General features: G+C 45.3%; 1 protein-coding gene across 10 annotated transcripts in view; it reads right to left on the reverse strand.

Annotated features, from left to right (window-relative positions):
• The window catches only part of PPFIBP1 (PPFIA binding protein 1), a 117809-nt gene that overhangs the window by 56202 nt on the left and 38408 nt on the right, over positions 1–23199 (reverse strand). The gene's annotated exons all lie outside the window — the stretch shown is intronic.

Raw genomic sequence — 23199 nt, forward strand, 5'->3', positions numbered from 1 at the left:
CGGAGGAGCATTTCCAGCAGAGCCTGGAAAAGCAAACCTGCCCGATGTGCTGTCTGGGCAGGTGAACTACCACACACGAAATCCTGAGTTAAGCACGTGCGTAGGTACTTCGCTGAAGCGGAGCTGCAGAGGTCAGAGGTGTGCCCGACCCCTCCACCCCAGCACAACGGACACACAAGGCACTGAAATAGCCCAGATTGCAGTGGCTTTAATCTAGGACACACGAGACTACTTCTGCTATAAATAAAGTTAGAGAACAAAACTAAACAAACACCAGGAAGGAAAACTCGCTTTAACCTTTTGCATACCCTGCCATTTGGTTTTTGTATTAGGCCACACCACTGCTGACATTTGCCCCAACATAAGCAATTAAGAAAGTTGTTCACAGTTGCTCTGGCATAAGTCCTGGAAAACAGTCCACTAAAAAAACAAAACAAAACAAAAATTCACATTATAAACTGAATTTTCCCTCCTACGAGTCACCTTATTGGTTTGACCCAGCTGGAAGGTAGCTTTTATTGGAGATCACCAGATAGCTTTGCTGAAATGTTACGGTAAAACACCAACAAACATTTAAACTTCCACATCAAAACTTTTATTACATAAAGTAGGTCCAAACTCGAAGGTAACTTTTGAAGGACAGCACAAAAACTACTGTGCTTTTGACAAATGCCTTGCTTTATTATTTAGTTGCCAGAGTCAGAGAAGCCAAAAGAACTTTAAAAAGTCAAAATACCTGTAACTAAAGTAAAGGTATTGCAAATCTTAAAAAATGCAGTAGCATCATACCTGAAGACTTCCAAGCTTCAAGAAGGAAGCCCCCCAATTTAAACACAATGTAAACAGTAAACTTCAAGCAGTCCAATACCTGCCGTAATATGCAGGTCCTTCAAGATATTTGGTCTGGTGCCTCTACGCCTGATAAAAATGAGCAGAAAACACAGCTTTTGCAAACACATTCACTTGGACAATTCTGAAGACAGTCTTGTCCTTTCTTTCCCCTTTAGGATATCCTGGCTTGGATAACCAGGTCCTGCTGAAGTCTAGTGAACATGGGCATCTGCGCTGGATTTCCCTCTGAAGGCAAAGAGCACACAGAGAAACCCCAGGACTGCTGCTGGCCCAGGCAAAACACTGATTCCTCACAGCTCTAAGTGGAAGAGGACCAACAACGCAAAGCATCCACAAACCCGCAACAGCCAATTAATGCTTGGGAATCAGGAGTGCCCACGATCTTCCCAGTGTGCATAAACACCTGATGGGGTGAGTAAAGAAGACAGAGCCAGACTGTTCTCAGTGGCACCCAGCGACATGACAAGATGCAACGGGCACACATTAGAACAAAGGAAATTCCACTTAAGCATAAAAAAAAAGTTTTAAAAAAAAATTGGTTTTACTGTGAGGGTGGCAAGCACTGGAAGGAGTTGCCCTTTTGGGGTCTCCATCCTTGGAGCTACTCACAGACTGACTGCCCGGCACAGCCTGCCCTGGGCTACCTTGCTTTGGGCAGGGGGTGCACTGGAGGTCTCCAGAGGTGCTTTCCCACCTCGGCCATCATTAAGCTCAGCACAGCTCATGATCAAGCATTAAACATAGTACTGAGGCGGCCGCTTAGGCAAAGCCAAGCTGCAGGCTAAAAACGTGCTAAGGAACAGAGTGCTCCCTAATCACGTTTGTTCACAGTGCACCCCTTGTTCCTCACCTTCTGTCAAGGAGACACATTAATTGGGAGCAACGAACTGCTAATTTACATTTGCACAAGAAAGCCATGGCTCATAGGCACAGAAAAATCACCATCCCTGGACTTCATCCAGGCACAATCACTCCTCATGTTTCCAAAAAAAGCACTCCTTGCTTTTCCTAAACAAGGGGTTTGTCCATGGTTATCAAAAATCCCTAAGACAGCTCTACTGAAGGGAACAGCAGTGGCAGACGGTGGTACTAACAGCATCCAGGAGACCTCCAGCATTTACCCCAGCGTTACCAGGTCCTACCTCCAAGGAAGGTGAGATGTCAGTCTACAGTGTTTCCTCCACTGCTACTCCAAAAGGAGTTGTGCTGCCGAGAGCAGCAGTGAGAAATTTTAAGATAAAATGTAGTGAAGCGAGACCATGCAAACACAGTGATCTCCAAAAACCCTTCCAACACTCATGGAGCATCTGTCAGCAGCCTGACCAAGCCTGCAGCTGAGAAACTTGGAGAGGTGAAATAGAAAGAACAAAAAGCCCTCAAGGCAAACAGCTGGAGATGACGCAACAAAATCCCATTTCCCCCGTTATTTGGTCCTAGAAGTGGTCATTGAAAACTAGCCTGGAATGGCACATCCTGCTCTGGCCACCTTCCCAGCACAGTGCATCACATCTAGCAGTCAGGAAGTAAACCGCTGTGATAGAAAAGTACTGTTGGAGGCATCCTTCCCCAGAAAGGGCAGAGGATTCCTTTTATTCTTTGCACACCATCACCGGCACACGGGGAACAGATGGGCGAGGGGGAAATCAAAGACCTCATACACCAGCAGACCAAAGAACCAAATTGCATGAAACAAGAAAAGACAACAAACCACAGGAGGAAGGGGGTGAAAAGGGGAGGTGCAGAGGGAGTCAAATAAAGGCAGTTATTAGACAGAAGTCATAAATCAGCAGTCTTTGTGGATTACAGGGAAGAAGACAATACTGAAACACCAGCGGACTGATCCCTCCGCCTGCTCAAGGGGTCTGAGACTGCCTCTGACTTCACAAACTTTGAGAGGATCCTGGGCTGACCCTCCCCGATAAACATGTTCCTTTCTTCGTTTTGTTTTTTATGGCTTTGGTCTAATAGAAATAAAACTTAAGACAAAACTCAAGGCTTCAGGGTTTGTTTTTTTTTTTCAGCAGTGACTAAGGAAAACCACAGTCAGGTAACACGAATGAAAATCCATCTTTAATAAGTGCAATGGAGCTCTTTAGGAAAATAAGGAATAGCTAATATTTCAGATTATGTCAAGCAGTTTAAATTCCTTTCATTCACAAAAGCAAAAAGGAAGAAAAAAAAAAAGAAAATCATCATTTTAACACAGATGGATCTATGACATGGCAGATAAATGAGAAACCAAGGTGCACACAAGAGACGGAGAGGCAGATGCATGAAAGCCACCCATGGCATAACGCCATCGAGAACACACCTGGGAGGAAAGTACTGACAGTACCCTGTGTGACAGACCATTTAAAATAAGTTTTCCCTTGCTTTCCAAGAAAATGATGACTTACCTTCCTTATTCCTTCAATACATACACAATCAGTGCAAGATGGGGTGGGGAGGGATGTTTTTACAGAAGTAGATCGCCCTTCTAGAGCTCCCAGCTGAATACCTCGCTCATGCCAGCAAGAACAAGCACCACTTCATCAAGGCTGTATTTACAATCCACCATTAAAAAAATAAAATACAAATGCAGCTATCTCCACTATCAGTTACAATTAATCTTATCACTAGCTGGCATTTCTGCTGCGTTCCTGGCTGTTACGGAGATGATGTTATTTGGATCTTACTTGTTTAATGTCCCTTCCTCTGGTTTGAACACACCAGCCGGTTGCTAGGGCTATGCTGTTCACTTTTCAGTAGGTGGAGATTTTTTATTTTTATTTTTGAATGACATACAAACCCTCCGGCTACAGTGCTAGTGAAGATGTATTCCAAACGGCTTACAGAGAAAACAAAACACTGTACTGCAAAGCCACGGAAAGCTAGGAAAAAAACAAGGGGCTTTGTGAATGGGAACTGCAGTCTGCTGGATGCAAACAGGAAAACTGCCTGAATATGGATTTCAAAATCAGATATTTAATTAAGATGGCAGACTTTGAAAAAAAAAGAAAAAAAGGCGCTTAAACATTTTACGTATGTAGGAAATTATAGTTTCCCCACCCAGAGGCTCTCTCTTTCCTAGATCAAACAACACACAGACAGGCATCTAGGGGCAACATCTTCAAGCCTCTTTCTTTTTGAGGTGGTCTCATTCTGGAAGTCCACCTGCAAAACACACCACACTTTAAAACCCAGAGGTTTGCAGAGCTGAGGAGAATCAGCTGCCTGCTAGCAGGTCTGAAGGCCAAAAGGACATACCGTACCCTGTGTGCAACCTCTCTGGGGAAGGGCAAGGGCTGGCCTTTCGTCCCACTCGCCTTCCTCTTTGCGCACAGGCTCCTCAAACGCTCAGCCTTTGGAAAGAAAGCATCAGCTACAGATTTTTCTTATGATATGATGCAATAAGATGGATGACTTCAGTTTCCTAGCTCTCCCATTCCTACATAACACTCCTTAAATCAGGAAATTTTGATACACAGGAATGAAAAATCTCGATTAGGGCTTGCTTCCGAGAACTGCAGAGAGTAAAAAAAGGGCTCCCAAGAGCAGGCTGTTATGCCAGAGCAGTCTACCACAAAAATACAATGAAAAAGCCAACAAACTGCAGTCACCTCTTATGGGAAAGGTGGAAGGAGAGAACCTGTTCCATGGCAAAAGTAAGAGCCCAAATTTCACCTTGCTGTCAAAATTAACGTCCCTGCATTCTTGGTCCTACATTTACGAGACAACTGTGAGAGATCTGAAGCATCTTCTGGATTTGTCTCTCTCGCCTCACAAGCCATCCTTAACAATTAATTTTACAAGGTAAAGCTCTATTTTGTGCAGATAAATGCCATTTCAGACACATTATCACATCTGTTTGTGCTTCTTCTGGCTGACCAGAAGAGAAACATGAACACATAGAGACTTACTTGCAAAATACATTTCAATCACAAATAAAACGGGTTTCAAATGAATTCAGTCTAAATCTCTGGCACAATTTCTCATGGGATGTTTTGAAGATATTCAAGTATAGTGCCACCAGTCAGTAGCATTTTAACACTTAATAACGAACACATTCAGCTGATTTACACTAGGAGTCATTAACATTTCTTTTAACACAAAAAAGACTCCATTTCATACCCTCCAGGCCAGAAAGAAGAAACTGAAAAAGAAAATGGACCCTTGCTGAACATATTGCTCTGGCATTTTGCAAGAGACGAGCAAATGAAATTTAAAAATTAAAATAGGGAAACGCTGGATATATCTTAATGCGAATAACGCAGAGCAGTACCTTAGCAGGAGGCCGGGACAGGAGACTGGCTAGGTCCCAAAGATGCTTTGATCTGCGCCGTTCTGACATCACTCCCCTTCCCCGGGAGAGGCCAGGGCCACGCGGAGGCAGGGACCCCTCTGCTCAGGTCCCCCCGGGCACGGGGACACCTCCCGGCACCCCCTCTCCGCAGGCACCCCTGCTCTCTTGCCCCGCAATGGCTGAACGGCCGTCATGAAGCGGGAAGGCCTGGTGAGAGCAGGCATGTCCTCTGGCTGGGCCTTCCAGGCACAAGTCCTCCTTCTCAGGAGGATGGCTACGAGGGGCCCTGCCCCTGACGCGGGAGCCCGGGGGGACCAGGCTCAGGGCCCCGCCAGCCTGCAGGCTCAGCACCCTCCGAGAGCCCAACGCTCGACCGTGCAAAAAGGATAAACATCATCAGGAACAAAAACCAACCCAAACGTTGGCAAAGGCTTACTTAAACTGATAATGCCTATTTGTTTTTATATGTATATAAATAAATTCCTTCTTGAATTTGCTGAACTCTAGTCAGTGACATCAAAGCAATACTCTTCTTGTATTACGCAGGACTACAAAAAAAGCAACAAATGCCCTTTTGTTCCCTAACTTTAGATCCTTTCTTTGTTGCCTGAATTTCATTATTTCTTTATTATACAACAAACATTATTTATTTCCTTTTACTGATAAAAATTAATGGAAACACACTGAGGCTGAAAGCCTATCCCACAGTATGTAAGAAGCATCTTGAGATAATCTTGAGATATCAAGGCACAGAAGACACTTGAAAGTATTTTAAGAGCATAAAACACAGAAGTCCTTCCAAGATACAACTGTTTATACCTGGGAAAAACTTACCTCAAATCACACAACAACTTTTGTTACCAACCAGCTCGGTCACGTTCTACACTCTGCCTTAAAATTTGTTAAACACATTAGTCATGACGCAAAAGCTAAGTCTCAACAAGCTAAGCATCCATCCTTCAGACACCTTGACCAAGATGTATACACAGCAAACAGCTTATATAAAGACCCAAAGTCTCTGAGTCAAGGCTTATGGCTTAGATTCATATCCAATTACAAACCAAACCATTTATTTTGCTCTGCAGTACTGAAATCATTCTGGTTGCTTATCTCTGCTACCCAACTCTCCAACAGCTTTTTTTTGTTGTAATTGAAAGGAATTTTCAAAACACAGCAGGTGACAGGTTAGTTGTTCTGTGATGCACAAGCGAGCTCTGTGATCGCTGGACGACGCCGAGGCAGCCAGAGCAGCAGTACCTTACCTGCAAAGCAGCCATGTAATGCAAATACCTGTCTGCAAACACTCTTCAGACTCACTTTCACTCTACTCACAAGCAATCCAAGGTCAAACGGAGGCTTGCAAAAAAACCCCACAGATATACTTCACTTCAGGCTGTTCATGTTTTACTGGTTAACTATTCAGTAAATACCTTCAACTACTCACCTTAGAGAGTCTGAGAAATCAATATGCTATTTTCTCACATTTTGCTTGGGTCCAGTCATTAGAAAAACAATTGAGATATTCATTCCTCACTCTCAGACTGCTAATGCAAGCAAGGAAATGCCTCACATTCCCCAGCAACATGTTACTGACACACTGTAGCCATACCGGCTACGGAACAAAAGAGGCACTGTTGGGTCAGAGTCCAAAAGGCAGCTCTTCAAAATACCTTAAGAACCACCAAATCCTGAGCGCAGACCCCCATTTAGATCTGATTTCATAGCTCATGCTGCTTTCTGTTAACGGGCTGGATCCAAAGATCAAATTCACAAACTTCCAGATTTGAAAGGGTTTGGCTTTACATTTTGGTCTAGGAGTTTCCAGATCCACAGTTTCAGTGTTGTCACTGCACAAAGCAAAAGTGGAGGACATCCACCATCAAAAAGCCCATAAAGTAAATAAAATATATTTAGCTTGGAACAGTATTTTCATATGTTTAACTACCAACTACTTGTAAAGAACAACAGAAAACCCAATACTTTGTAACACCGCAGCATCAATTGTTACATGAGGAAAATTTTCATATAAAGCCCACACTTTACATCCTTGCCCTTCTGTCTGCCTCTGATTTTGTTATCTTAAGATTTATTTTTCCAGGAGGAATATGTAAAAGAAGAATGTGATTATCTGAAGTATATGCCTTGTACATGAGGATACTTATGTTTTTTAAAGATTCATGATTATCTGAGAAATAGAGGTTGCCAGTACCACCACTGAACCACTGATACACCAACAATCCCCTGATACAGCACGATTAGCCACCTCTCTCCTCTTGGTGTTTTAAAAATTAAGCAGGGTAAAATTCAACATGGTTGAGGACTTCCCCCCCCAGCCTCATGGGGGGAAATGGGACTGAATTTTAAAGAGAAAAATATAGGGGAGAAAAGTGAAAAATAATAAATTGTAGGCCAATTTTCACCCTGGTTTTCTCTTGTTCACCTCAAAAACATGTGTTTTCATCTTCTTTTCTCCCAAACTAAAGCCCTTTGCCAATAGCTCACACTGGAGCTTTGCCAACAGCTTATATTTAGGTACTACACTTGGGAATCTGAGACATTCTACATGAAGACAAACTGCTTTAAGGCAGCACGTGACTTTAATCACTATTAAAAATGGACATTGTACCTTTGAGATTCCTGAAATATCAGATATAGGTACTGTGCACTTCAAAACACAGACTTCAAAATTTGAATTAGTTCTCAGCTTTGAAAAGGCTCAAGTAGTTCATGTGCAGAACACATTCTGAAATGTGTGTGTTTGTTCTCATCAATGAGAAAACAAAGGTGAAGGTAGTCACCTTTGTGTTTTGACAACAGCTGTGCGTGCTACGCCATCGCCAACCAGAGCAGCCACACATAAAGACCCTGCAGCGCAACGCACCATCCCGCTGCAGAACAAGGAGATACCTCTTGCCCAGGGAGTGCAGCGCTGCGAGATGAGATGCTCTCCCCCATCCCCTTGGGACCATCTTCCCCTTCCTCCGGGACACAGTCTGTGTTTGCTGCCCAGCTCCAGAGCTGCTCATTCAAGCCCAAGGTGAAAAAAGGCCACTCGCAGACATAGCTTTTTCCCAGCATTAACCTTCCCACACTTTCTCTTGACAGGCTTCTGTCCCGCATGTCCCTTCCCAGGATACAACCTCCAGTTCCTAGGACAACACAGGCCCAAGTCTGATAACCAGAGATTTCCGTAACGCTGGAGTAAGCAAAGTTTTTTTATTTCTTTTTCAGTCAGGATCAGAGCACTGTTGATTTTGTCTTGCTTTTTTAACACCAGAGTTTCAGCGCCAAGATATGAAGGACAAAAGCCGTACGCTCTCAGTTGGAGGAAAGGGTCCTTCTCTTCTCTTCCGAATCCTGCACTGATGAGTAGCAAGCAAACAAATCCTGCCCCCAAACCCTATTATTACAGTGCAACTTTAAGGAGCCACACGCTGTTCTTGCTGCTGCCTAATGCTCACCCTTGCTTAGCTGGGGAGCCATGTGTCCTGCCCACCCTTGGGCCAGTCTCGCTTCTCAGCACAAAGGCTATTTTGCAGCTAGGACACAGAAACCAGCTCTCTTGCTGCCCACTCCTTTTTCATGGAAATCTGCAGCCGGCTCTTCAGGACAGAGGTGCTGCCTTCTCCATCCCACCTCCACCTCTCCTCCTCTTGTCAGACTGACACCTCCTCACCACCCTTTGCAGAAAGATATTTTCATGCCCTGGTGCTCTTTGGCCTCCAGCATCACCCAAGGCTAAAAAACTCAGTGGAGCAGGGGCTGAGCTGTGCCTGAGGCTCAGAGGAGCTCACAAGAGGAAGATACCAGTGCTAGAAGGGGAACAACACTGGAGCGGCCTGGAGGGCTACACTGATAATACGGTCATGGGGTACAGGTGATACTGAAGGGTTTTCACCAGTAGGGTGGAAGGAGGCAACAGGTCAGCATCAAGCCAGAGCTGTGACCTCTGCAGGAACAGAGCATGATACAAACCTGATCCTGGCCCTACTGTCTTTCCTTTCTTCTGCAGCAGGAAGAGGATGGAAGCTGGGAAGAAAGGAGGTGGCAGAGGAAAAGGTGACTTCTTTCTGCTTCTTCTCCAGGAAGAGAGAGAGACCTTAGGATGGAGGGGAGCAGCCACTCTCCATCCTGTGGCCAAGCCTCTGTACAGATGTAGGAGGGGGAAATATCCCACCCATCACCCATGGCCCCATCAGCAAGATGAGCAGAAAGTGCTGGCTTTACAACAGAGGAAGATGCAGCTCACGAGATGAAGAAAAATTTTAGCAGTCAGAAACTTAAGACATGCTTGCATCGATGCGTGTTTGATGCCCAACTAGGGACAGGATTGTAGCTGCTACAAATCTACCTAAATGGGCTAGCAAGGTTACTGAGACTGAGTTTACTTGCTACAGATGATCTGCCAAATGTGAAGCAATTTTTTTTTTTCTATTATGTAGAACAATGCAAAATGCCTGTTTCATTAGATACAACAATAAACTGTGGTTTATTATTGACCTTACCAACAGTAGGCTGCCTTTAGTAGACAGGGCTACAATGCACTAAGACGGAGAATAAGGTAACTTCTAAGAGCAGTGCAACAAAGTTTACAATCCAGTTGCGGCAGTACAGTGTGAACACAACTATAAACCACCTGGTTCAAGTACTCAGAACAGTCTAACTGAAGCAAGGGGCTGCAAAGCTTTCTCAGGCAACAGGATAAGCAGTGGATGGGTCAGCACACACACCACCCCACGCTGCCCAGGCCAGTGGTGCCACGATCAAGTCAGGGAGTCTGAAGCAAACTTAGGCGTGGTTAAATCACACAACAACAACAATAATGTAGAAATACTGTCCTGTGCAAGAGGTGAATTGCCACTCTCTGTTATTAAGTATCTGCAACATGTTTAAGCCAGTCTACAATGCTGATATGCCAGGCGGGTTTACAGACTCTGCTGGAAAGCCAGTTTTACACCATAAACCTTGCAATATCCAATTTCTCCCAAAACTCGAAATCTTACAGAGAAGTAATTCCACTAGGATCCTAGTTTTCATTAAGAAAGAAAAAAATATTATTGAGCCACATGGTTGCTGAAGGAAGTTTGATGTGATCTGAGAATATCCTGAAAGTTTGAACACAGGAAGCCCGTTATTTGCCATGTAATACAGTAAGGCATAGACTAGATGTGGATGGGGGAAGCAGGATCACTTGACCTTTTTTTCTTTTCTTTTCTTTTTTTTTTTTTTTTTTTTTTTAAAAGTCTGCAATAGAGGGGAAAAAACCAAACCAGCTTAGGCTGCTTAACTGTTTCCCTTTCCTCAACCCACAGATGTAATTAAAATAAAGCTTCAAAAACAATTCAAAGTAATTTAATACTATTTTAATTAAAAGCTGTTTTTATAACATAAAAAGACCAAAAGACCTCACTGCTGCTTCATAGTTGTACTGCAAAAAAGTGGTTCTTGTATAACTTCATAGTTTTCTAACTTTCCAAAGCCCCAGTGTAACAGAAGATAGCAAGGATGGAACAATACACCTAGGATTTAAAGCTCTGCCTAGCCCATGATTTATACACATCTAATTAGCTCCTCCTGCACCCACACACACCCACCGTTGAGCTCTGGGAACTGCTAGTATAATTCCTGCAATTAAAAACTTTGATGCCAGAATCCTTGTTTGCCAAAAGGAAGAACAACAACCAGAACAGCTGGGCATGTTTTTACAGGAGTGGATGCCCAAAAAGCTCAGATCTGAACTCTCCCAAAGTTCAAGATATTTATTAGAAATCTGTAATCCAGCACCCCATTGCCTCCCAAGGACCACCATGGTCCCACTCCAGCAGAGCAACCGATGCAAATCAGAAGTTTTTGAGCTTAACACGCTGCGGTTTTATTTGGCCATATCCAGGAATCTCTCCCTGGACATGGGATAAGAATACTGAAAAAGTCTCACGCTGTAGCAGCATCACACTCTGGTTTCCCCATCAGAGACTACGTTAACTTCTTACTGTGTCACGGACATTGGCAATGCAGACAGATGAGTGAAGGAACGCTCACCTGCAACGATGTGAAATCAAAACTAGTACAGAACAGTTCAATGCGTGTGTACTGGGTTTGTGTGGCAAGGTTTTGGTAGAGGGGAGCTGCAGGGGTGGCTTCTGGGAGAAGCTCCTGGAAGTTTCCCCCCATGTCCGACAGAGCCAATGCCAGCCGGCTCCAAGATGGACCCGCCGCTGGCCAAGGCCGAGCATATCAGCAATAGTGGTAGTGCCTCTGGGATAACAGATTTAAGAAGGGGAAAAAAACCAAACTGCTGCACAACAGCAGCTGGGAGAGAGGAGTGAGAATATGCGAGAGAAACAACCCTGCAGACCCCCAGGCCAGTGAAGGAGGAGGGGGAGGAGATGCTCCAGGCGCTGGAGCAGAGATTCCCCTGCAGCCCGTGGTGAGGAAGACCGTGGTGAGGCAGGCTGTCCCCCTGCAGCCCAGGGAGGTCCATGGTGGAGCAGATCTCCACCTGCAGCCCGTGGAGGACCCCATGCCGGAGCAGGTGGGTGCCCGAAGGAGGCTGTGACCCTGTGGGAACCCCGCGCTGGAGCAGGCTCCTGGCAGGACCTGCGGATCTGTGGAGAGAGGAGCCCACAGAGCAGGTTTTCTGGCAGGACTTGTGACCCCGTGGGGGATCCACGCTGGAGCAGTGTGTGAAGAATTGCAGCCCATGGGAAGGACCCACGTTGGAGAAGTTCGTGGAGGACTGTCTCCTGTGGGAGGGACCCCACACTGGAGCAGGGGATGAGTGAGGAGTCCTCCCCCTGAGGAGGATGAAGCAGCAGAGACAACGTGTGATGAACTGACCCCAACCCCCTTTCCCCGTCCCCCTTTGCCGCTGGTGGGAGCAGGTAGAGAAAAATTGGGAGTGAAGTTGAGCCTGGGAAGAAGGGAGGGGTAGGGGGAAGGTGTTTTTAAGATTTGGTTTTATTTTTCTCCTTATATTACTCTGATTTGATTGGTAATAAATTAAACTAATTTCCCCAAGTCGAGTCAGTTTTGCCTGTGACGGTATTTGGCGAGTGATCGCTCCTTGTCCTTATCTCAACCCACGAGCCTTTTGTTATATTTTCCCTCCTCTGTCCAGCTGAGGAGGGGAGTGATAGAGTGGCTTTGGGGGGCACCTGGCATCCAGCCAGGGTCAACCCACCACAGCATGCCAACTGTTTTGGATAGATTAATGAGCCTTAGTACTTCCATAAAAATGTTCCTCTGAATACAAAATCTCAAGATAAAACTTCAAAAACCTCAAGGGATCAGATACACTTTTAATGTTACACTTCTTTGAAGTACCTTCCCTTTGTATTTCAACAACACTTCAAAGTTTTCCTACTTACATACAAATCAAGTTAGACAACTGAGGCCAAAAGAAGCAGACATTAAAAGTGTTTCCCACTCTCCCAACCTTCAGGTGGGGTTGGGGGTAAAACTCAGTCTTGTAGAAAGTTATATATTAACTCTATGCAGATTTTCACTATACCAGCTGATCAAGAAAAAGTTCATATATGAGAGTCAAATAGAAAGAGGGTACGGCCCCAGTGCCCCCTGCAGCTGAAGGTCCTGGTCCCAATGAGCAGCACAGGTTTAAGTTGTAGGATGCAAATAGTCTCGCCAACATCAAGAGGGATCAATGCAAGTGCCCAGTCCAGGAAGACCACTGGAAGGAAGAGGCTGTTCATGGGAAAAACAAAGGTCCACCTGCACTGTCAAACTGAGGTGATCATCTTCAATGGTTTTCTTCAGAGACAAGGGAGAGAACTGAACAGGACTTTCAAAACACTGCCAATGTTGCCAGTGAAAGGGGAAGGGGGTGGCTGGCAAGAAGTACTGAAATATAACCAGGTTTTTGTGCCTCAACCAAGGACTTCACTTGACCGGCTGAAAAAAGAAGGTCCTAGAAGTTGTCCTCACTATTACTATGCCAAAAAAACCCCAACAAAACCAACCACAAGTAAACAAATTGTGACACTTCCTCATTATCACTGTGATCTAGCAGCTTCCTCAGCAACCATTTGAACATCTGGAGCCATATCCTTCATGGTATACATGGAGGTGTCAAGAGATACCTGGATATAAGTCTTGCTTGTTCTCAAGCACTAAAGAAGTTTTAAAAGGTTGATTCTTGCTTCATATATAATAGATCTATAAAAATAATTATTTATATTAAGACTATGTACCTACTGAGCCATCACTGGAGGGACTGATTCTGGGGGATTATATTTAGCTCTGAAGCACTGCAGATTTTGTTTCCCTGGCTAAAGTTAGGATGGGATCCTCCCTTAGAGGAGAATCTTACTCTCACTTTGCTGAACAGAAAGCAAGCACTGAGACAGTCTGGGCTTGCAGAAGACACTGGTGATGCCAAGGCCCCAACTACGATGATCCTGCTGCGTAAAAAGGGAAAAGTAAATCCAAAACTGGCAAGAATGTTTACTTTACATATACAATAGACCTACAGCTTCAGCCCTGTTTAGGAAAAGAAACATTGCTTATTTCAGGATGTAAATCACCATACATCTTCATGCAGAGGTCCTGTCATAGTACAGCTCCTCTCAGGGACAGCTCATCATTTATTTACCGCTATCCAGTAACAGCCTGCAGCAGAGGCATTTACGCAGCTATGCGAAGTTGCCTCTTCAGTCACCAGACAGAAATGGGGTGGCTCTAGATCACAAGTGGGCTGAACTGCTCACAGAAAGGTCTGCTGCTTCTCCCACCCCCTCCAGCAACACTACAAAATCACTACGGTGAATTCCATTTCACTAACAACAAATTCCCCCAACTGGAACACGCCTTACTTTAAAACGTGACTGAAGGTAAGAAATCGAAAAAAAGGGTTTCCTTTCTCATTTTTTGAGTGTAAGATTTATTGCAATACAATCTGAGTGGAAAATACGGGCGGATATTAAACTTGCTGCCTTAAATACAAGTTTATTAGAAGTGCCAAAGTAGTGTTTTCCAAAATGGAACAATAACAGGCTCTACACAACTACTACTGCTGTTACAGGCCTTACAGATTATCTTTGATCAGAGCAGATTATCTTTTGATCTCCCAACTTTTCCAATTCCGTTTTTCAAGCTAAAGTAAAGAATCTTTGACAGAAGCCCAACTCCTTGATATTGTGATGTGAGAGAAAAGGAAAACACTCAGAACAACTCTCAATTCTATGAAAAAACATCCAAAAAGCATTGTCCACATGGCAGATCCTTGAGAAAGCCATGGTCTCCTCATTTTTCATCAATCCTTGATAAATTTTTGCAGAAAAGTCCATCTGGCCATACATTTAACAATGTATAACAGCAATCATAATTCCAGTTTATCTAAATTCTGGTTCAACATCCAATATTAAAATAAAAGGTTTCACAAGTACATTCAGAAAAAGAAGACAAGAAGAAAAAAAAAGAAAAAGAAGCCAGAACAGGTATCTCTGTGGTAACAAAGAGATCTCTGGAGGTATCCGAGTCATGCAGTTGGCCTTTGGGATTTGTTTTTTGTCCTTTATTAAAACTTTTGACAGTTCCAAATAGCAAGCTCTTCTTTCCTGCAAATGTCTCAAGGATCACAAATGCATTCAGACCTTTCATAGTATTTTAAAGAAATATCAGTTCCTGCTCCTCTACTTGACTTGCAGGCAAAATCTGCCATTTTAAGGAGATAATCTTAAGCAGCTTTCCGAGAAATGTCAAGAATACTAAACTGCCATTTCTGTGCTCTGGTTTCATTTTTTTTTTTCCCTCCCCTAATATTCTATTTAAATTGTCTTTAAAACGAAAGTGGAGCGCTATCCAAAATGAAGTAGTGTGATGTCCTGTATTCTACAGGCTGCAAGACCTGAATCAGTACTGTCAGCTAATTAAAAACCTTCAAAAGAGTAGGGGTTTAATCCCCTGTGTTGCATTATTATGTCTAAAAAAAGTCTTAGGAAAATAACATAAGACAACTACTAGATAGCGCTCCATTTTTCTAAACCGAGGTTCAGTTATCAATGAAACAAACACTGATGCTCAGCCAACACTTCTGACACTTTTGTGCCTGTTTGAAGCTTCTGCAAACCTATTTTAATGTTACTTAGGCAAAAGCTGCTTATAATTTCTGGAAATTTCTTTGTTTAAGGAGAAGAAACCTTAATTCGCTGTCGCTACACTGCAACACCAACTCTGTCCTCAGTGCTGGAGAGCATTCCCAGTTCCAGTCGCCCTCTTCTAAACACAGCACAGCTCAGGACAGACCCCAGGACAAATCCTGCATCCTGTGTCGATGCAGCAGTCTACCAACACAAAGGATATGCTGTGAAAAATACATTATTTTCCTAATTCCAGCTGCCAAACTCAAAAGAGCTAACCTGACTGAAGACAGGCATAAAGATGAAGTAAATTGGGCATTAAATCAAAAGAAACATCTTAGCTAACTAGCCCTGAAGGGCTTAGGTTAAAAGTTGCTCACCTGAGCTGGGACTCCTGTTACTCTCGTCTTCATGGCTATTTTAACACATTAGCTTACCCGACTAGAGCACATGAACATCTATCTACCTGTGCAAACTTCTCACTTGTGGGAACTTCTCACTAGTAGGGAAAAAGCCAGCGCTCCACGTGCAAATAGCATCCAGGAATCTCAAGCACAGCTCCACGCTGCTACTAAGGCCAAACTTAGTGTGGATAGATATTCAACTTGTGACTGAGCAATCATTATCTCATAAATAATCAATGCTATATCTGTCTACAGATCTCAAGCAATTCATCTTCAAATCATTTAGAACTGGGTACATTATGGGGGAGAGGAGAATCAAGGGTTACTTCCTACTAACACCAGAAAATAATACAGTGCTCTTCTGAAGTAAGAAAATATCAAGGAACAATTAAAAAAAAAGAAAAAAGAAAAAAAGAAAAAAGAGAAACACACCCAGTATGCATGCAAACCAAAACACACATAGCACAAGGACATCTCCAGTATCTCTGCAACAGCAGGCTGTTCCTTGGAGGTTTCTTGTTAAAGAACTGTGACCCAGCCTGGTGCTCCTTTGCTTGCAAGATCTGACAAGATCCCAAGAAGCTGGTGTGGCTGCAGGCCAGGGACCTTGTGCTGTGCTGTGCTCCAAAGAGCCATATGCAAATGCTTAACGAAGAGTAACATGACTACACATGTTTCCTCTCCTGTTGTAATGCCAGCAAGGCTCCAAACTTATTCTAGATAATACAGGAGATAGCAACTCAGCCATATGTCAGTGCTCCATGGTGTGGATCACTGCATTCACTATGGCTGTCATAATACACTGTAAATTATACACAACACACACCCTCGATTAACGCAAACCTCAGAACTGTCTACATATTTTGCAGTAGCAGAAACTAACAGACGTTGACAACTAATCAGATAGTAGAAGCATTAAAGCAGACAGCCATAGTCCATTACTATTTGTTGCGTATGCACACAGTTTCTTGCCGTCATAACTGACTACACTAATAATTTCTTCTGATGTAGCAATGTTGTTGGGCTTGTTTTTCCATCCTCCCAACAGGCAGTTATTTCAGTTGCTCAAAGCGGTGCTGCCCCCACCTTTAGTGACAGGGCACTATCACTGGCTGACAACAGCCCTCTGAAGACAGAAGCATACCTTAATACTGCACCCAGGCACCAAGAAACCCGTTGGCACCAGACATCTGATCCAGATCAGCACTTGCAGGAACTATCCAGAGCACACAACACCACATTCGTGCTGGTCTGTGCACATCACTCCTCCTACTTCTCTGCCCGGAGCACCACAGCACAGCTGGCAGAGATCTTGTGAAGAGGAGCACAGCTGCTAAGAAGGTCCCTAAATGAAATGACAAGATAGGCTATAAAGGAGGAGGAACATGCAAGCGAAGGCAAGGCTAGCTACTCTAGATACTCACAGGATGCAAAGGTGTTAACTTCCAGCAGTGTCCAAACCCGCAAGGGAAGCAATAAACAGTAGCAAACTGTTGTACTGAGAAGGACCAGAAGCAGAGGGAGGCAAGGCAAGGCAAGGCAGAAGGAAAGGCAAGGCAAGGCAAGGCAGAAGGAAAGGCAAGGCAACAATAATGGAAATCCGTGCCTAGGTCTTGGACAGAAAAAGCACCAAACCCACAAAGAGGCTCCTGCGAGCACTTGCAAGCTGGCAACTGTAGACTGTCTTTGCTCCATTGCCAGACTATTTTTGGGATGAAACACTGACAGTCAAAAAGGCTCTCCCCCAGATAGCCAGAGATGTGGCAGAGAATGGCACCCCCCACACCTATCGGATTTCCATCTCATGCTGGGAGCTGGGAACAGATACAAAGGGGACCAGAGCTGCCATCAGCTCAGTTTTGGTTTTCCCAGCAACACTGCAGCACCTGATGGGATGCACAGCCCTATTTTCTGTCTGCACATGGACAGAGATGGCTGTTCACTGCCCAAGTGGCAGAACCACCACAGCTACTTTACCACTGCTATTGCCTGGTGGACCTCAGGCAGAACAACACTCAGGGCACATCAAGTGTCGACCGGTCAGCATCAAGCCAAGTGGGCAAGCCAGCCAAAACGCCCCTGGCGCCGAGTCTTGCGAGTGCAGCCAGGATTGATTGTCCACTCCCACAGCAGAGTTGAACTTTCCAAATATTTTGAACAGCTCCTTATCAGCAAAGCAGCTTTACATCAGCTCAGCATTTCAGTGTTTAGAATCTGGTCCCCTTAAATTGGATTGACAACCTAGCTGAACCACAGCCTGAAACAGAGAGAGTCTCTCTGTCAGCACAGGATCTTTTCAGCAAGACCCACCCAGCCCGAGATCAGCAAGTTGCGTAAGCCCACATTTGGACAAGCCTGTGTCCAAACGCCGCTTGTGTCCAAAAGCATGCCACTTGAAGTCAATGGTACTGGGCACATGTTTAACACTGGCTGCCTGTTTGACTAAGTGACCAAATCAGGACCCTCAAAATGCAGATCCTGCCAGCTTTGTGCAACCTGCGGGTGCTTTCAGTAGTATCAGCCCTCTGTTATAAGGTCCACAGTAAAATACCAGCTCTCCTCACCTTGACTGACTTCAGTCTACCAGCCACCAGACATGACCTCTGTCAGAAACTGAACATGAGCAAGTCTCCACAAGCATCCTCGTCACTGTGGCTACAGCCTGCCTTCCTTCTCCACTTGAGAGGCACTACCAGAGCACACCTACGGTAGCAGAGGAAGGGGGGCAGCGGTTCGGGCCCAAGGGAAATGCTGACATTACAAAACTCAAATCAAACCTGCAACAAAGACACATTCTCTTCCCATACGGATCTTGCTCCAGATCACTCTGGTTCAGTGTGACACCACCATCACACAGAGAAGCAACTTCTTTACCAAGATATTTCTAGGAAAAATTTACTTACGGTTACATAGTACCACTGTGACCCATAAGCGTGACTCCATACAGAAACCAAAACAAAAAATACTCGGCGAATCAGGGCAAACAAGGGTTGCTCTACCATATGAGAGAGGTCACACGGTTGATGCTTACATCATTATTAGTTTCATTGTTGTTATTTAAAAACAGCTGCTAAGGGCATGAGAAAAGGCACCTCCTCCAGGCATAGGCCTGTTGGCTTGGTTACGCAAGGAAGGTGTTTCAGACGTCCGAGCTCTTGGATGATGCCTGCCTGCCACAGCAAGGATGATTCTGCTCCCAAAATGTGCATCTTTTCCTTGTCAGTGTCGCTCGCTGTAGGTCTCTGTATTGGTTTTGTGTGGCAAGGTTTTGGTAGCGGGGGGGTTACAGGGGTGGCTTCTGTAAGAAGCTGCTGGAAGCTTCCCCTGTGTTCGAGAGAGCCCATACCAGCCGGCTCTGAGACGGACCCGCCGCCGGCCAAGGCCAAGCCAATCAGTGATAGTGGTAACGCCTCTGTGATAACATTTTTAAGAAGGAAAAAAAGTTGGGACAGTGAGAAACAGCCACCGGAGCAAGGAGAGAGAACATGTAAGAGAAACAAGCCTGCGGACACCAAGGTCAGTGAAGAAGGAGGGGGAGGAGATGCTCCAGGCGCCAGAGCGAAGATTCCCCTGCAGCCCGTGATGAAGACCCTGGTGAGGCAGGCTGTACCCCTGCAGTCCAGGGAGGTCCACGGTGGAGCAGATATCCACCTGCAGCCTGTGGAGGACCCCACGCCGGAGCAGGTGGGTGCCCGAAGGAGGCTGTGACCCCATGGGAACCCTGCGCTGGAGCAGGCTCCTGGCAGGACCTGCGGATCTGTGGAGAGAGGAGCCCACGGAGCAGGTTTTCTGGCAGGACTTGTGACCCCATGGGGGACCCGCACTGGAGCAGTGTGCTCCTGAAGGACTGCAGCCTGTGGAAAGGACCCACGCTGGAGCAGTTCATGAAGAACTGCGGTCTGTGGGAAGGACCCACGTTGGAGAAGTTCGTGGAGGACTGTCTCCCGTGGGAGGGACCCCACGCTGGAGCAGGGGAAGAGTGTGATGAGCCCTCACCCTGAGGAGGATGAAACGGCAGAAAATAACGTGTGATGACCGTAAACCCCCATCCCCGTCCCTCTGTGCCACTGGGGGGGTTTGGTATAGAAATCCGGGAGTGAAGTTGTGCCCGGGAAGAAGGGAGGGGTGGAGGGAAGGTGTTCTGAGATTTGGTTTTATTTCTCATTACCTTACTCTGGTTGATTTGTAATAAATTGAGTTAATTTTCCCCAAGCTAAGTCTGTTTTGCCCGTGACGGTAATTAGTGAATGATCTCTCCTGTTCTTATCTCAACCCGCAAGCTTTTTGTTATATTTTTTCTCTCCCCTGTCCAGCTGAGGATGGGGGAGTGATAGAACGGCTTTGGTGGGCACCTGGCATCCAGCCAGGGTCAACCCATCACAGTCTCTAAAGAACAACTTCATCTCCCTCAAACCAGGGGTTGGTGGTGGTGGATAAGCCCAAGCCCCTACTGCTTTATGTACCTCAAATCAGTGTGCACTGATCTGCTCAGGGGGGAGGGAAAAGGAGAAAGGGTGTTTCCCAACCTACCCCCCGTTACACACCTCAGTACAGACATACCAGAGGAGAATCAGGCCTTCAGAAAAAAAAACAAAGATAAGAGAAAAATTTGGAAATTGTTGTGCTATCCTAATGAAACAGACTGAATTCTCTGGCCTTACCATTACACTAAGCACTAGACAATTCAATTGAATTTGATCTCCCCTCATGAGGCAAGGCTATTTCCTCTCCTACTTTCTTACCATAACTCAGATTTGTCTATGTCCTATTTTTGTATCTAAATTAAGAATATTGCTCATAACTAGATTATACGGCATTTATTCTGAAGAGTAAGAGATACTGATACAGCTAAAAATTCAATATAAACACCCTGTGGATGTAAGCCATGACATTTATATACTGGATTAATAAGCACTAAGAGGAATTTCTGATGTAGGGCACATGACCCCCCCTTCATTTCAAAGGCAATTATTTTAATACCGTGATTTCAAAGTGTGACATGCCCTTGAAAGCGCTTGCAGGCAGACAGCCTTATCAAAAAAGCTTCCAAATCCTGAAAGGACAATTTCAGGTGCATCTCCGGTTTTGAGATAAGAGAACATCTGGGAGTGAGTGTATGGGCTGGCCAGCAGATAAGCACGTTGAGACAGATATCAGTTTTATGCAGTATGAATCTGAGCCTCCCTCAGACAAACAGAAGAACTCAGGGAGGTTTGACATAGAGCTCCTGCTTCGGCCCATCTTTAGCTGTAACCAGCACCACTCGCGCTGCCATCGCTGCCGCTGCCAGTGGTGAACCATGCTGCCAGCGCAGCATTGCTCCATCCCCAGTCCCTGCTCCCAGCAGGTTTCTGGAGCGGTCTCACCACTCTGAGCAGCCCTTGCCTTTCACACCTTGTTGCCTACTCCTTGATATTTTCCAGATACCTCAACCTGCAAGCTACTGCCATGGTAACTTCAGAGGGCCAGCTTATAGCTTTAATCACAAAAGAGAACACAGCCAGGCTCCTGGTTATCACTTGTCAAACCTAGTCAGCATCAACTCAGCCTTTTAAAAACAGGAGAAACGGAGAACCAGCCAATTTGTTGTAAGGAAAGCTGAAAAGATGACAACAGCTGTTTTTTCCGTCAGGACCTTAAAAGTTCCCAGAGCCTTCTGACAGTGGTTTGATGCCCCAGGCAAGGAAAAAAAAAAAAAAAAAGCCCCATCCAAGCCCCTCTGGCCAAGAGCCTTCTGCACATCTGGGCCATCACGTCCCAGCCCGCGGATGCCCAAGCTGGTCCCAGGGGAAGGCGCGTGCCTGCTGCCCTGTGCACCCCATGGCACAACACACCTTCCTCCTGAAGCAGCAGCTGAGGTGGCTTCCCTTAAACATTGGCTCATACCGCTTAATTTTGCCACCAAAGATCATCACCTGTCCTGCTAATCCTAGCCATGTCCCAAACCTACCCTGAATCCTGGAGTCGCATTACGATAGACCTACTACACCAAGTAGAACTGTTAAGAAAGGGGGCAACAAGAAGACCAGCTATCATGCAAGGTTTGCACGTGAGGATGTGGGGATATGGGTGGTTAGGCAGGTAGGTTTAGCATGGAAGTTGCAAATTTGAGATCTTCGGAGTGAAAAAAGCACTCTGTGTTCCCTTATGTTATTGCAGAATGGAATTTCTTAGTTATACCAATAAAACTGGGGAGGGTAGTAGTAAAGTTCACCACGGGGAATCGCACTGGCTCTGGTACCCACCCCAGTACCTGCCCCCTGCTTCCCTCTGGCCGTGATCACCTTCTGGCTGCCATCTCCCACTTCTTTCCTTCCATTCAAGCTGATGTTCCCTCTCCCACCACCCTTTTCCCTCTCCTGATACTTTCTTGAGTGCCCATGGTTTGTGATTTGCAATCGACCTGTAATACATGACAGCTTCTCCCTTCTCTTTGCTGTTTGCAAAAAGTTAGGAGGAAGCATAAAAAAAAAAAAAAAAAATCCCAAACAACCCATTCCCTCAGTTCTCATGCTTGGCACAACCACAGCCACAGAGTCCACAGCAGGACAAGCCCTCTTCAGCCCCGCAAGTGCTGTGTTGGACCCTGCGGCAACCGTGCTCCAAGGAGCGGCTGCCACACGGGGTCGGGCACAGCATCCAACTCTTAAGGCTCTGCCGAGCAGAAGGATATGCAATTCTTCTCACAGCTGAGAAGTTAACCTGAGTTTTGGTGAATTTGCACCGGGGGGAAAAGGAGAAGGAAGAAGTATCCAGATAATCAGGTAGCTTCCTCCCTCTCTTAATTTCATATATTGAAGTAACACACAGAGATAACTGAAGTATCTCAAAAGAATTCCTTGGTAAAGGTATCAGCATGCTCTGAGCAACTTGCCCTGAACACATTCTTGGAAGCAGTCCCCATTTTTGGATGCAATACCTCAAAAAAATTACAAAACACAAAATTAAAAAAATAAACACAACAAAACAGCCCAAGGCAAACATGCAGCTCCTCACAGGCTGAGCTGCTGACATTTCTAAGCAGCTGAAATCAAAGGCTAGTGAGAGAAGTTGTCAGATGACAAAGGAGAGACACAAAGACCCTACCACAAGTGCTCGCACCCTGCAAGTAAAGCATGAAAGCCTACGTACCAGCTGCTCTGCACTTACTGCTGCAAAGTTCAGGTCCCAACCCAGCCCTGAAGGCTCCCCAAGCCCAGCAAGGGAAAAACATCCAGATTAATGAAAAGTCACATTCAGGTGCTCAAAAAGTCAGCTGACAAGTAATCAGCAATTTGGGTATCATGAGAAACACTAGATGAAACCGGAGCCCTGTGACCACGCCATGGCTCAGGACAGCTCTGCTCAACACTGGAAGGAAGCATGTACAAACGAGGTTATCAGCTACATAAAAGATTCAAAGGAAAAGGAAAAAAAAATACTGGCTACAATACCGCGGTGCTGCTCTTCAGCACTGAAGGTCTCATCTAAGGCATCAGGATATCTGCCCTACTCACCAGAAACAGAAAACTAAATATAATCTTGGAGTTAAATCTTCAGCCCCTAAAAAAGGCTCAAGTTTTTCATC

Source organism: Buteo buteo, chromosome 19 (genome assembly GCF_964188355.1).
Source record: "Buteo buteo chromosome 19, bButBut1.hap1.1, whole genome shotgun sequence".
Classification (NCBI taxonomy): domain Eukaryota; kingdom Metazoa; phylum Chordata; class Aves; order Accipitriformes; family Accipitridae; genus Buteo; species Buteo buteo.